Here is a 6354-nt window from a genome sequence, read left to right as displayed (position 1 = left end):
TTGCACAGCAAGAGCAGCTTGTTCAACCTTGGAGCCCCAACTTTCTCCTGCAACCGCCAGCACCTTCTCCTCAAAGACTGGTAACGTTGAACTGGGCTTAGATAGCAAACCATAGCACGGCTAAGCACAGGACTTTAAACTCTGGTTGATGTAATGTGTTCAATTGATGTGTTTGTTCAATGTTTTGGTGTTATGGTGACCTCGAGTCAAGTTATTGGTAGTTTGCTTTCCTAGACGGCTAATTCGACATTAGTTGAATTATGCTTCACACCGACTCAGGGTCTCTGCATGCAACTAACCATCTTCTATAACCTGGCACCACGTCACACACACATACATACTCACAGACACACACATTCCTGGAGGCTAGAGCATATCACACCCACATGTGATATCATTGACCGCCATTGTTCCTTTGTTCTGCCAGGCACTCGCACACACACACACACACACACACACACACTGGTATAGTACATGTTAGTTAGATTGTGTGTTTCCATTTTGTGTTAAATAAAAGATCTTGAACCTTCTTGCTGTCTATCTAATATTGTACATGAGTGAATGTTGCCAACCTCTACACTGTCAAGAACTCCAAAATCCTTCAACCATTACTAGCTGTTATGGTGAATTTGGTTGTAGTTATTAAGTTAATTATTAACCAGAGTTATAAACAGTTCAGTACGTTTTTATGAGACTGATTTAGTAAAATTGCTATCTTTTTCCCTTCTTCAAGGGTGGTGCCCCGAGGTGATCTAATGCAAATTGGATCATATTATTTATCATAATTAATAATTATCCCAAATAATCATTAATTATTATTGATAGCCAAATTTAACCTAAATCCCCCTTTTATTGTTGTTAAACACACCTTAACCGGGCCTTGTGTAAGGTGAGGCCCAACACCGGCAGGCCAAGCGTGCGGCAGCACAGGCAGTCGCGGAAGCAAAAACTCGGGTCTGGGAAGAGTTCGGGGAGGCCATGGAGGAGGACTACCGGTCGGCCTCGAAGAAATTCTGGCAAACCATCCGGCACCTCAGGAGGGGGAAGCAGTCCTCCACCAACACTGTTTAAAGTGGAGGTGGGGAGCTGTTGACCTCAACTGGGGACATCGTTGGGCAGTGGAAGGAATACTTCGAGAATCCCACTGACACGCCTTCCATAGAGGAAGCAGAGGCTGGGGACTCAGAGGTTGACCCATTCATCACCCAAGCCGAAGTCACTGAGGTAGTCCGGAAGCTCCTCAGTGGCAAAGCAACCGGGGGTGGATGAGAGCCGCCCTGAGTACCTCAAGTCTCTGGATGTTGTGGGGCTGTCTTGGCTGACACGTCTCTGCAGCATCGCGTGGCAGTCGGGGACAGTGCCTCTGGACTGGCAGACCGGGGTGGTGGTCCCCCTATTCAAAAAGGGGGACCGGAGGGAGTGTTCCAACTATCGGGGGATCACACTCCTCAGCCTCCCTGGGAAAGTCTATTCCAGGGTACTGGAGAGGAGAATTCGGCCGATAGTCGAACCTCGGATCCAGGAGGAACAATGCGGTTTTCATCCTGGCCGTGGAACACTGGACCAGCTCTATACCCTCCGCAGGGTGCTCGAGGGTTCATGGGAGTTTGCCCAACCAGTCCACATGTGTTTTGTGGACTTGGAGAAAGCATTCCACCGTGTCCCTCTTGGCATTCTGTGGGAGGTGCTCCGGGAGTACAGGGCTGTACGGTCCTTGTACGACCGGAGCAGGAGCTTGGTTCGCATTGCCGGCAGTAAGTCAGACCTGTTCCCGGTGCATGTTGGACTCCGGCAGGGCTGCCCTTTGTCACCGGTTCTGTTCATTATTTTTATGGACAGAATTTCTAGGCGCAGCCACGGGCCGGAGGGGATCTGGTTCGGGAGCCACTGGATTTCATCTCTGCTTTTCGCGGATGATGTGGTCTTGTTGGCTCCTTCGAGCCAGGACCTCCAGCATGTCCTGGGGCGGTTTGCAGCCGAGTGTGAAGCGGCTGGGATGAGCATCAGCACCTCCAAATCCAAGGCCATGGTTCTCGACCGGAAAAAGGTGGCTTGCTCCCTCCGGGTTGGGGGAGAGTTCCTGCCTCAAGTGGAGGAGTTTAAGTATCTTGGGGTCTTGTTCACGAGTGAGGGAAGGATGGAGAGTGAGATTGACAGGCGGATCGGTGCAGCGGCCGCATTAATGCGGTCGTTGTATCGGTCTGTCGTGGTGAAGAGAGAGCTGAGCCGAAAGGCGAGCTCTCGATTTACCAGTCAATCTACGTTCCTACTCTCACCTATGGCCATGAACTTTGGGTCATGACCGAAAGAATAAGATCCCGGATACAAACGGCCGAAATGAGTTTCCTCCGCAGGGTGGCAGGGCGCTCCCTTAGAGATAGGGTGAAGAGCCACCCGGGAGGAGCTCGGAGTAGAGCCGCTGCTCCTCCACATCGAGAGGAGCCAGCTGAGGTGGCTCAGGCATCTGTTTCAGATGCCCCCGGGACGCCTCCCTCGGGAGGTGTTCCTGGCATGTCCCGCCGGAGGACACGCTGGTGTGACTATGTCACTCAGCTGGCCTGGGAACGCCTTGGGATCCCCCCAGAAGAGCTGGAGGCAGTGTCTGGGGAGAGGGAAGTCTGGGTGTCCCTGCTCAGGCAGCTGGGCCCGCGACCCGGCCCCGGATAAGCGGACGAAAATGGATGGATGGATGGATGGATGTAAGTATTCAGAACCATTATTTGTAATGAAGGAATTTATAATTCATTCATTCATTTTCCTGACTGACTTTTTTTCTGTAGTCATAAATCTATCCCATGTTCTGTAAATAACCCCAGGGACACCTTATCATGCTGTTTTCTTTTTCAGATCTTCTTTTTCTTTTTCAATTCATTTTTCATTGAATGTATTAATCAATAATCAGTCACGTAAGTAGAGTTTATGGTACATTAGACTTTATATTACATTTTACTCATTGTAAGAGACACAACTGGAAAGCTGATATGTGGTGCGTCCACGTTCCCACTGCACCCCTACCACCTTGCCAGCAACTTGCTACCACTGGTTGGCAGCATGAGAAATAATGCTGTCAGTTTTAGTCTATTAATACCTACATAATATTCAGATTTCTAATGCTCACATTTAGCCTATTATTAATTCCTATGTTAACCAACCTATCATCTGACTTATGCATTATCAATACCAGCATGTGGTATGAGCTCCGTCCACAAGAGGGTATTCCAACATTACCAATAAACAATAAACTGTAAGCTTTCTTGTTAAATGATAAATAAAGCAACAATATGTAGAAAATTATATTTTGTGTGATTTGGCAGCCCCCCACACTTTCGAAGGTGCAACACCACAGTAGCAATGCAATGACTTTGAATCTGTCATTTTAAGGTAAAAAAGTTACTTGACAGTGCTATGTTAAATGTAAACGTTTGATTGGGATCCAGATAGTTTTTGATCATCAGACATAACAAGATTTCGTTGTCACATGTGTGACAGACAAAAGCTCATTTGTAGGAGCAGATCTGCCACACAATGAATTTTGTTACTGATCGCTTGTATCACCCTACACACTGTAAGCTTATCGTCAGCTATACAGTCAACCCTCTTTTAAAGAAGCATTACGCTAGCTACCAAGTTAATCAAAATCCGCTTCCAATGTTTTTTTTTAAGGACTTGATTTCTGTCAAAATAATCTGCATAATTTGCAGATTTTAAGACTTTATGGAAACAAATCCCAGTGCAAAAAGGGTGAAACTCGCTCATGCTGGCCTACACATTTATTTTATCTGTGATTTATATCCGAAGCATTTCGTTGGACATGACAAATGCAGCGAAAACTTTTGAAACAGAAGTGAAAACAACAATAGACCCACTGTGAAAGACTCATCTGTAGTACGTTATTTTGAGCATCACAACCCCCACAAAATTCAGATTCAGATTCAGATTCAGAATTTTTTATTAATCCCCGGGGGGAAATTGTTTAACAAAGTTAAAGTAAGCAGGAGCGACTGGAACAGGCTGCATACACCGCGGTACATGCACACTTGAATGACTAATTTCACTGTAAATATTTGAGCCATTTGGACCAATAACATTTGAAAAGTCCAGAAGATCAACACAATTACATTATTTTATCCCCCTTCAAGTTAGCTGGGCACTAAACCGAAAGTTTAGATTGCTCTGTCTGCTATCCATGTATTTTCATAGCCAAGAAGTCAAGCGTTGGGGTGCCGTTTAGCTCAGTGGGTAGAGCACGCGTCCCATGTGCCGAGGCTCTGCAGCGGACCTGGGTTCGACTCCGGGTCGCCTTGGTCCCTTTGCTGCGTGTCACTCCCCCTCTCTCTCTCTCCCTGTTTCCTGTCATATCTTCAGCTGTTCTATCAAAAAAGGCCAAAAAAATATTTAAAAAAAAAAGAAGTCAAGCGTTTTTGGGATCAGAACACCCCTGAGCAGCTTTCATAGTACTTTCCTCTAAGCCGGGGGTCAGCAACCTGCGGCTCTGAAGTCATATGCAGCTCTTTGCCTTTCTGCAGTGGCCTCCTGTGGCTTTGTCAAAAAATGAAATCAAAATGAATAACAGTTAATACTATCACTATTTTAGGTCAAGAGTGATTCATACATTCTCTGACTGTACAGATGCATACCATGCACATATCTGCTCTAGCATGTTGTGATTTTGTCATTGAATTAAATGAGATTTTAACAGGAAACTTCACTCTTGTAGGTAGCACAGGGCCAACATTTGTCCATCCCTAAATGTTCAAACTGAATACTAATGATTGGGAGAGGTTGGAGCTCTGATGGGGACTAACTGCTGTCTTCTGAACTGGGTTATATCTGAGATCAGACCATAGAGCAGATCCTAATGTGAAACTACCAGAAAAGGCAAATTATTCCAACATTTAACAGATATGCCTGCCCTGGCAGCAACAGGGTAAGGCTCCGCTTCACCATGCACAAAGCATATGGCAAAGGTTCCAGAAGTGCAGATAACATTAGCTGGTACATTCTGTCTATATGTCCAGAGTACTGCCACTGTCAATCATGAGTCTTTACAGAAATGGACTGGTTACTCTGGGTTGTCAAGTCAACGTTGAACAGCCTCCTAGGTTTTAATGATGTACAGTCTTGCTGGTTCTCCCTTCCAGAAGGGTTACCCACCCCTGGCATTGAGGGAGTGTTGGCCTTTAGGCCTCCACAGCAGCCTTCAAAGCAGCATCGCTCCTTAACTGGCGCTATTTGGGTGGCCACAAAAAAGTTGGCCAGGTTGAAAGCTTCAGCAGCTGATTTAGGATCATGCTTCTTAATCCAAACCTGAAAATCAGGGGAGACTGCTCTTAATGAGAATTGTTTCACAAATGTCCATAGAACTTTTACATTTGCTGAAGATGTAGTAGTCCTGGCCGTGGTAGCCATAGCTATTTTCTTTGTTGTTGTGTGCTGGAGCAGCAGATTCTGTAGTCAACACCATCAGAATCTACAAGTATCTTAATATATATTGTTTCAAACAATAGGCGACCCCTATAGAATGTTATCACATCAAGACAAATCTGAGGATGGAAGAAAAATAATTACATTTTTAATTATTGCCACAGTTGTAGACATGAGTCGCACTGAATGCCTTCTTCCATATACTGTTGCTTTAAGTTTGCAATTAGCATAAAATATTTCTGATTAAAAAAACAATAACTAATTAAACAAGGAGGTTAACTTACATTTTGTTCTTAATATAGTAATACCAATTTTTATCTGGTGTTGTGTAAATGGGGTTAAGAATGATATGTGTGCCATCTATTTGCACTAACCTCAAAGATGGCAATGGCATTGCAGGGAACACAAATTGAAACTTGGGAACACACTTCGGCACAACATTGCCAATTTTAAATTGTTATAAGTATGTGGATGGATTGCACTGCACTAAGTCCAGGTTCACATAGAATCGTTCTGTTTAAGAACTATTTTTCAGATTAAATAATTACAAACTGGGCCGAACCATTTAACTAAATAGAATTCACCCAAAGATGAAAATGTAGCCATTATATCCTCTAGGAGATGGATATTCAGGTGAAGTTTTGTAGTCCACAAAACATTTCTGGAGCTTCACAGCAAAACAGAGTTGCAGCACTTCTGTAAACAACTGAAGTGGCTGGAGACTTGTCTTAAAACCTGAAAAAACAGCTGTAACAAAACATAATGGCTCCAAATAGCTTGTCAGGCATAATCTAAGACTCACGAACATTTAATATTAATATTTAATAAACAATGGTATTTACACTCTTGGTGCACAGTTGAGCTCATGCACCCAATTCAGACGGGATGCATGCTAACACTGATTACGGCTTTGAAAGGGTGTTAATAACA

This window comes from Sparus aurata, chromosome 12 (genome assembly GCF_900880675.1).
Source record: "Sparus aurata chromosome 12, fSpaAur1.1, whole genome shotgun sequence".
Classification (NCBI taxonomy): Eukaryota; Metazoa; Chordata; class Actinopteri; order Spariformes; family Sparidae; genus Sparus; species Sparus aurata.
Note: the sequence above shows the minus strand (reverse complement) of the source record.